This window comes from Gorilla gorilla, chromosome 21, assembly GCF_029281585.2.
Source record: "Gorilla gorilla gorilla isolate KB3781 chromosome 21, NHGRI_mGorGor1-v2.1_pri, whole genome shotgun sequence".
Classification (NCBI taxonomy): domain Eukaryota; kingdom Metazoa; phylum Chordata; class Mammalia; order Primates; family Hominidae; genus Gorilla; species Gorilla gorilla.
The window spans coordinates 59,727,531-59,736,337 of NC_073245.2; the positions used below are offsets into that span (position 1 = coordinate 59,727,531).

Below are 8,807 nucleotides of genomic sequence, written 5' to 3' on the forward strand. Positions count from 1 at the left end.
CCAAAACTGGAATGCTTCACAGAATTTGCATGTCATCCTTGTGCAGGGACCATGCTAATCTTCTCTGTATTGTTTCAGTTTTAGTGTATGTGCTGCCAACATGAGCATAGTCCTTATTTTTATTTTAGCCCTCTTACAATGGGTACTTTTAAAGCATTTGATAGCAAATGATTTTTTCTTCCAAAGCAAATATGTTTAATATGTAAGTCTAGAAAGGAAAAGCAAAACAAAAATGAGCTGGGCTTCAAATTCTTCCAGCTGTGGAGTCATTTGCAGGTTGTGGAGCAGGACAAGTCTGTTGCAGCCAGGCCAGGTGCCAATTCCAACGGGCGCATGTGTCATCTCTGGCACAAAAATCACAGGTCGCCAAACCCTGATTTGAGTTTAAAGGAAGAGGCATGAACAAGGCGACTCTGGGTTGTAAAGCTCAGGCTGCTCTTTATCTCCAAAAATTTGCCTTAAATATGATTCTTCTCAGGGGTGTTTTTCCCCTCTTTTAAGCAAAACAAGAAGTCAAGTACTTGTTTACCCTAAATTGCATTTTTTGATCTCTCTCTTCTGCTCTCTCTTTCCCCCTCAGTTGTGTGTCCTTCCCAGGGAGAAAAGTGGTTCAGAGTACAGCCTGGGGGTGGAGCTTGGGGCTGTGCCAGCTCATTTTCAGATTAGGTATTTCGAAACAGAGTTTTAGGCATGTGCAGGGTTTAGGCTTCTACCCAAGGAATCTATTTTCACTTGCAGGGAAATTTCACACTGTAATTACTATAATGAAGCAAAATATGGTGTGGGGTGAGGGAGGAGAACATTGTTACTAACCCTTGGATATTAACCCCTACGAAGCAAGTTTGGAACTGCCATACATTATCATTATTAACATTTGAGTGCTCTGTGCTTGACACTGTGTTTAGAGCTTTCACTATGCTGTTCTATTTAATCCTGATAATACCCTATGACATAAGCATTATTGTTTTTGCTATTATTATCATTATCGGTGTTCTCACTTTAGGAAATGGAGGCACAGAAAGTTCAAATAACCAGCCACTATCACACAGCTTTGTAAATAGCAGAACCAGCTTAGCAGGTTAGGCAGTGAGTGTCAAAGCCCACATTTTCTTTTTTCTCTTTTTGGACTCCAGGGTGGAGTGTAATCACCTTGACTTCCCTGGCTCTAGTGAGCCTCCTGCCTCAGCCTCCCAGTAGCTGGGACTACAGGTGCATGCCATCATACTTGGCTAATTTATGTATGTTTGTATGTATTTGTTTATTTTTGAGACCGTGAGCCCCGCGATCTCGGCTCACTGCAGCCTTAACCTCCTTGGCTCAGGTGATCCTCCCACCTCAGCTTCTTGAGTAGCTGGGAGGCTACAGGCGCATGCCACCACACTTGGCTAATTTTTTTTTTTTTTTGGTAGAGGCAGGGTTTTGCCATGTTGCCCAGGCTGGTCTCAAACTCCTGAGATCAAGTCATCCGCCCACCTGGCCCTCCCAAAGTGCTGGGATTACAGGCAGAGCCACTGCGCCTGGCCATAATTTTTCTAATTTTGTAGAGACAGGGGTCTCACTTTGTTGCCCAGGCTGGTCTTGAACTCCTGGAAAGTCCACACTCTTAACCATTAGGGTATCTGGCTATATCTCACACAATGAAAGAGGGAAGAATGTGGGAGATAGCAGTAGGGACAGAAACTGAGGCACGAAAATGACTTGAGCCCAAAAGGTCCAGGCTGCAGTGAGCCATGAGCATGCCACTGCACTACAGCCTGGGTAGCAGAGTGAAACCCTGTCTCAAAAAAAAAAAAAAAAAAAAACATCAGTTGGGCACGGTGTCTCACTTCTGTAATCCCAGCACTTTCAGAGGCTGAGGCGGGTGAATTTTAAGACCAGCCTGGCCAACATGGTGAAACCCCATTTCTACTAAAAACAAAATTTGCCTGGCGTGGTGGTGCACGCCTGTAATCCCAACTACTCGGGAGGCTGAGGCAAGAGAATCGCTTGAACCCAGGAGGCAGAGGTTGCAGTGAGCCGAGATTGTGCCACTACACTCCAGCCTGGGTGACAGAGTGAGATTCCATCTCAAAAAATAAAAACAAACGCCGGGCAAGGTGGTTCATGTCTGTAATCCCAGCACTTTGGGAGACCGAGGCGGGTGGATCACAAGGTCAGGAGTTCAAGACCAGCATGGCCAACATAGTGAAACCCTGTCTCTACTAAAAATACAAAAAATTAGCTGGGCCTGGTGGCAGGCGCCTGTAATCCCAACTACTCGGGAGGCTGAGGCAGGAGAATCGCTTAAATCTGGGAGGCAGAGGTTGCAGTGAGCAGAGATCGCGCCACTGCACCCCAGCCTAGACGACAGTGTGAGACTTCGCCTGAAAACAAACAAACAAACAAAAAAACCCCAAACAAACCTGTGTACCCTAAACCTAAACGTACTAATTGATCACATTTTGCCATATTTGCTCATCTGTACTCTCTCTCCCTGTGTGTGTGCATTTTTTCTCCCTAAATCATTTGAGAGTAAGTTGCAAGCAGGCTAGTTACCATTGTTACTGGTCTGGAGTTCCTTTCATATAAAACATGTGACCCAAGCTAGATCAATTGAACAGATTACTCTTCGGAATTTGAATCTTGGAATAGGGTAATGAGAGGACAGGATAAAATGAGTGGTCTTCTCTAGATCTACTGCTGGTCTCAGATAAGATGTTCAAGTATGGCCAGGCGCAGTGGCTTACACCTGTAATCCCAGCACTTTGGGAGGCCAAGGCAGGTGGATCACCTGAGGTCAGGAGTTCAAGACCAGCCTGGCCAAAGTGGTAAAATCCTGTCTCTATTAAAAATACAAAAATTAGCCAGGTGTGGTGGCACATGCCTGTAATCCCAGCTACTTGGGAGGTGAGGCAGGAGAATTGCTTGAACCTGGGAGGCGGAGGTTACAGTGAGCCATGATTGTGCAATTGCACTCCAGCCTGGACCACAAGAACAAAACTCCATCTCCAAAAAAAAAAAAAAGGAAAAAGAAAAAGATGTTTGAGTATCTTCAAGTATCTTCTCTTCCCTTGCTTTCTTTTTCTCTTTTTAAATCTTTTTTTCTTTTTTTATTTATTCACTTTTACTTTTCTTCTTTTCTTCCCTTTGTTTCTGACATTTCCGACCTGGCCCTCCAGACTTCCCATTGATTCTTTGAGTTCCTGGATATCATTTTGCTACATTTCAGAGTCTATTGCTGTTGCTTGCAACCCAAGAATCCTAACTGGCACGGCTGCCCTTGAGGAAGTTCACAGGGCAGCATGTAAGTAGAGGCTTCATGCACTCAGAAATATTTGTAGGCAGGATCTCTTCATTTTTGGAGGGCTTGTTCTAGTTGACCTTCTAATCGTATCCTCAGAGAATTTGTGCCTTTGGGTCCCCTAGGTCAAGCCAATTTTATTGAGGGATAATTTCAGAATTTGAAATTATTCTTCCTACCTATTAAAAGTTCTCAGCCACAGTTCAACAAAACTTCACACTTACATAGTATTTCAATAATCCATTGCTGCATAGTAAATCACTGTAAAGATTAGTGGCTGAAAGAACAACATCTTTATTATCTCCCATGATTCTCTTGGTTGATTAGGTTTGGTGGGATGGTTCTTCCATTCCAGTTCTTTTTTTTTAAAAAATTATTTAATTATGATTTAGTTTTTTTTCTTTTTTTTTTTTTCTGAGACTGAGTCTGGCTCTGTTGCCCAGGCTGGAATGCAATGGCGCAATCTTGGCTCACTGCAAGCTCTGCCTCCTGAGTTCAAGCGATTCTCCTGCCTCAGCCTCCCGAGTAGCTGGGATTACAGGTGTGTGCTACCATACCCAGCTAATTTTGTATTTTTAGTAGAGACAGGGTTTCACCATGTTGGTCAGGCTGGTCGCGGACTCCTGACCTCAAATGATCCACCTGCCTTGGCCTCCCAAAGTGCTGGGATTACAGGCATGAGCCACTGCGCCTGGCCATTTATTTTTATTTTTAAAAACTACCTATTTTCCTTTTTTATAATTTTTTTTTCGCAATGTTCTGGTCAAGGCTATAGTCACCTGGGGCCTCTAAGGACTGAAATGTATGAGAAGGCTCATTTGCATGGCTGACAGTTACTGCAGGCTCTTGCCTGGAATCTCAGCTGGGGCTGCCAAGTGGAGTGCTTCAGTTTTTACTTCATGTAGCCTCTCCATGTGGCTTGGGCTTCCCATAATCTGGCAGCTGGGTTCCATGAGGAAGAAAGTGTAAGCTGCCAATCGTCTTTATTTTATTTTATTTTATTTTATTGAGACTGAATCTCACTCTGTCGCCTGGGCTGGAGTGCAGTGGCACAATCTTGGCTCACTGCAACCTCCGCCTCCCAGGTTCAAGCGATTCTCCTTCCTCAGCCTCCAGAGTAGCTGGGTTTACAGGCATGTGCCACGGCGCCTGGCTAATTTTTGTACTTTTAGTAGAGACGCGGTTTCACCATGTTGGCCAGGCTGGTCTCGAACTCCTGACCTCAGGTGATCCACCCGCCTCAGCCTCCCAAAGTGCTGGCATTAAGGCATGAGCCACCCCAATCATCTTAAAGCCTAGACTTGAAAGTCCCATGACATCACTTCCAATATTTCCATTGGTCAAACAGTTACAGAGTCAACTCCAGTTCAAGGAAGAGGAAAGAAAGCCTACCTTTCGATGTAGGAGTGGCCTGTGCAAACAGCAGGAAAGAATGATAGTGGGCACCTACACAGACTATCTTGTAGAGCGCGTCACTAATTTGGCTTAGATTTTGAGTCTAGAGCAGTGTTTCCACATGTCACTCACTACAAGATCACCTACAGTTTCCATCAAACTCTGCCAATGTTTGCCAGGTGCAGTGGCACACGCCTGTAATCCCAGCATGTTGAGAGGCCAAGGAGGTTGGATTACTTGAGGTCAGGAATACAAGACCAGCTTGGCCAACATGGTAACACCCCATCTCTACTAAAAATACAAAAATTAGCCAAGTGTGGTGGCACGTGCCTGTAATCCCAGCTACTCGGGAGGCTGAGGCAGAGGAAGCCCTTGAACTCAGGAGGCGGAGATTGCAGTGAGCTGAGATCACACCACTACACTCCAGCCTGGGCAACAGAGCAAGGCTCTGTCTCAGAAAAATTCAGCTGAGCCAGAAGTTTGAGGTTACAGTGAGCCATGATTGTGCCACTGCATTCCAACATGGAGAAACCCTGTCCCTACTAAAAATGCAAAAAATTAGCTGGGCATGGTGGCACGTGCCTGTAATCCCAGCTACTCAGGAGGCTGAGGCAGGAGAATCACTTGAACCCGGGAGTTGGAGGTTGTGGTGAGCCAAGATCACGCCATTGCACTCCAGTCTGGGCAACAAGAGTGAAACTCCATCTCAAAAAAAAAAATTTCTAAAAAAATTCAGATGGTGTATGGTATGAATCATTATGAAGACAAAGCAGGGTGATATGACTGTGTTTGTGTCTGTGTGTGTGTTTAGTGCTTTAGAAGTTCTATCCGAGAAGGAGACATTGCAGCAGAGACTTGAATGGCAATAGAGAGCAAGCCAGGAGGAAAGAAAATTCTAGACAAAAGGAACAACAGGTGCACAGGTCCTGAGGCAGGAATATGCTTGGTGTGTTCAGGAATGTCAGTGTGACATGGGGTGAGATATAGGGAGAGATATATCACCTGAGATCAGGGAGGGGAGCAGAGACCAAATCAATTAGGGTCAGAGTAGTTTGTTTTCTTAAATGGAGTCAGGGTCTCCCTCTGTCACCCAGGTTGGAGTGCACTGGCACAATTACGGCTCACTGCAGCCTCGAATTTCCGGGCTCAAGCAATCCTCTCACCTCAGCTTTCTGAGTAGCTAGGACTAGAAGCGTGGGCCACCACACCCAACTAGGGTCTGAGTTTTATCCCAAATGCAATGGGATGCCATTCGAAGCTGTTTAGGTTGGAAGTTTTTTGTTTTGTTTTTGAGATGGAGTTACGCTCTTGTTGCCCTGGCTGGAGTGCAGTGGCACGATCTTGGCTCACTGCAACCTCTGCCTCCTGGGTTCTAGAGATTCTCCTGCTTCAGCCTCCCAAGTTGCTAGGACTACAGGTGTGTGCCACCATGCCCAGCTAATTTTGTATTTTTAGTAGAGACAGGGTTTCACTATATTGGTCAGGCTGGCCTCAAAACCCTGACCTCAAGTGATCTGCCTGCCTTGCCCTCCCAAAGTGCTGGAATTACAGGCGTGAGCCACCGTACCCGGCCTAGGTTGGAAGTAACATGATTTAATACATGATTTTTCAAGGATCCCTCTGGCTACTGTATTGGGAGTGCCTTGTAGAGGACCAATGGGAGAGAAGCAAGGAGAGTAGCTAGGAGACAGGTGCAGTTGCTGAGGTGAAAGGCCATACACGTGTGAGCATTTCATCTCTGGGTTCTCAGCATCTAACACAGTATTTTATTTTATTATTTTTATTTTATATATATATATATTTGAAGTGGAGTCTCACTCTGTCACCCAGGCTGGAGTGCAGTGGTGCAAGCATGGCTCACTGCAGCCTTGACCTCCCCTACTCAGGCAATCCTCCCACCTCAGCCTCCTGAGTAGTTGGGAATACAAGCAGGCGCCACCACACCAAGCTAATTTTAAAATTTTTTGTAGAGACTGGGTATCTGCTTTGTTGCCAAGGCTGGTCTTGAACTCCTGGGCTCAAGCAATCTCTCGGCCTTCCAAAGTGTTGGGATTACAGGCCTGAGCCACTGTGCCCTGGTGGAAATACATATATATATGTATTTTTGAGACAGAGTTTCGCTCTTGTGGCCCAGGCTGGAGTGCAGTGGTGCGATCTCGGCTCACTGCAACCTCTGCCTCCCGGGTTCAAGTGATTCTCCTGCCTCAGCCTCCCGAGTAGCCAGGATTATAGGCGCCTGCCACCATGCCCAGCTAATCTTTTGTATTTTTAGTAGAGACGGGGTTTCGCCATGTTGGGCAGGCTGGTCTGGAACTTCTGACCTCAGGTGATCTGCCCACCTCGGCCTCCCAAAGTGTTGGGATTACAGGTGTGAGCCACCGTGCCCGGCCCAGAAATGAGATATTTAATTTTTTAATTTTTACTTTTTTTTTTTTTTGAGACGGAGTTTCACTCTTGTTGCCCAGGTTGGAGTGCAATGGTGCCATCTCGGCTCACTGCAACCTCTGCCTCCAGGTTCAAGTGATTCTCCCGCCTCAGCCTCCTGAGTAGCTGGGATTACAGGCATGTGCTACCATGCATAGCTAATTATGTATTTTTACTAGTGACGGGGTTTCTCCATATTGGTCAGGCTGGTCTTGAACTTCCGATCTCAGGTGATCTGCCTGCCTTGGCCTCCCAAAGTGCTGGGATTATAGGCGTGAGTCACCGCACCCAGCCAAAATGAGATATTTTAAATAACATAAGTAAATAGAAATATATCGTGATTTTAATGATAATTCATGCTCTGAAAATAAATGAAGAAAGGAATAGGAGTAGGGAAAGCTGGGATCAGAGTGGGCAGGAAGTTAAAATAGAGCAGTTAGGGAAAGCCTCACTGAATAAGTGACATTTGGACAATGACCATGCGGAGATTAGGGAATGGGTTATTTGAATTTTCTGGGAAAATACTGTTCTAGGCAGAGGAAATAGCAAGTGCACGATCTTTAAGGCCAGAGTGTGCTAAGCACGTTGGAGAGGCCGAGTCCATTGTAGCCGAGTTACAGAAGTGAGTGGAAGAGAAGAAGGTGATGAGTTTAGAGAGGGAAGGGGAGGGCAAGAGACGGGCTGTATGGGGCTTTGCAGGTTACTGCAAGAATTTTGCAGGAGGGACATAGACTGACTTGGTTCTTACCAGGATCCCTCTGGCTGCTGTGTTGAGTGTAGACTCTAAGGGGAAAGAGTGGAAGCAGGCAGAACACTGAGGAGGCTGTTGCAGTGGTCCAGGTGGGAAAAGATGGTGCTGACCGTGGAGGTGGTAAGTGGTCAGATTATTCTATTTTATTTACACTCAACACATCTAATACTGACTCAATATTATCTAACATACAGTCCACGTTGAAATTGCCCCCCAAATTCTTTTTACATAAATAAACATCCTGAATCCAATCAAGTCTCACCTATTGCTTTTGGTTTTCACCTCTTTCATGCTGTCATATTTTAAAAGACTCCAGGCTAGATGTTGTGTAGAATGTCCCACATTCTGAATTCGTTTATTTTTTCAGGTAAGCTTTTTGTGTGTGTGTATGTGGCAAGAATGCGACAGAGGTAGCAATATGCTTTCCCCACTGCATCATATTAGGAGACACATAACAACAGTCCTGACCCATTATTGGTGGTGCTAAGTTCGATCACTTGGTAAGGGGCTGCCTGCCAGATCTTTCCATTGTAAAGCAAGCTGTTCTTTATTGTAAGTCATAAATACGCTGTGGGATGATACTTCGGGACTAAATATACCCTGAATATACTGCTGCCCAACAACATTTCACCCAGTGACTTTAGCAGCTAAGGAACAGCCTCGTGGCTTCCGACCTTGTGCCTCAGTTCGCTCATCTGAAAAATGAGGATGATCATGGTCTCTACCGGATGCTTGTTTTGAGGATCCGTGCTTGGCATACCAGAAACGCTCCACAAATGTTAGGTATTACTGGACGAAGGCAAATATGAAAAAAATTAAGGGCAGGGCTAGGACTGCATTCCGGTTCTCCGGATCCCGAGGGAGCTCCCAGTTGATGCTGGGCGAAGGCGGCCGCACGAGCCCACGTCGCCACGCCCTCCGCCGCGGAAGCCAGGGTGGGGGGCGCTGGAACCCTAG

The 8,807-nt window shown here is 45.9% G+C and overlaps 1 non-coding gene across 1 annotated transcript; it reads right to left on the bottom strand.

The window, feature by feature from the left end:
* LOC115931811 (U6 spliceosomal RNA) lies at positions 1 to 108 on the bottom strand. The gene has a single exon (XR_004068257.1). It is a non-coding gene; the product is annotated as a U6 spliceosomal RNA (small nuclear RNA).
* Positions 109 to 8,807: the final 8,699 nt, after the last annotated feature.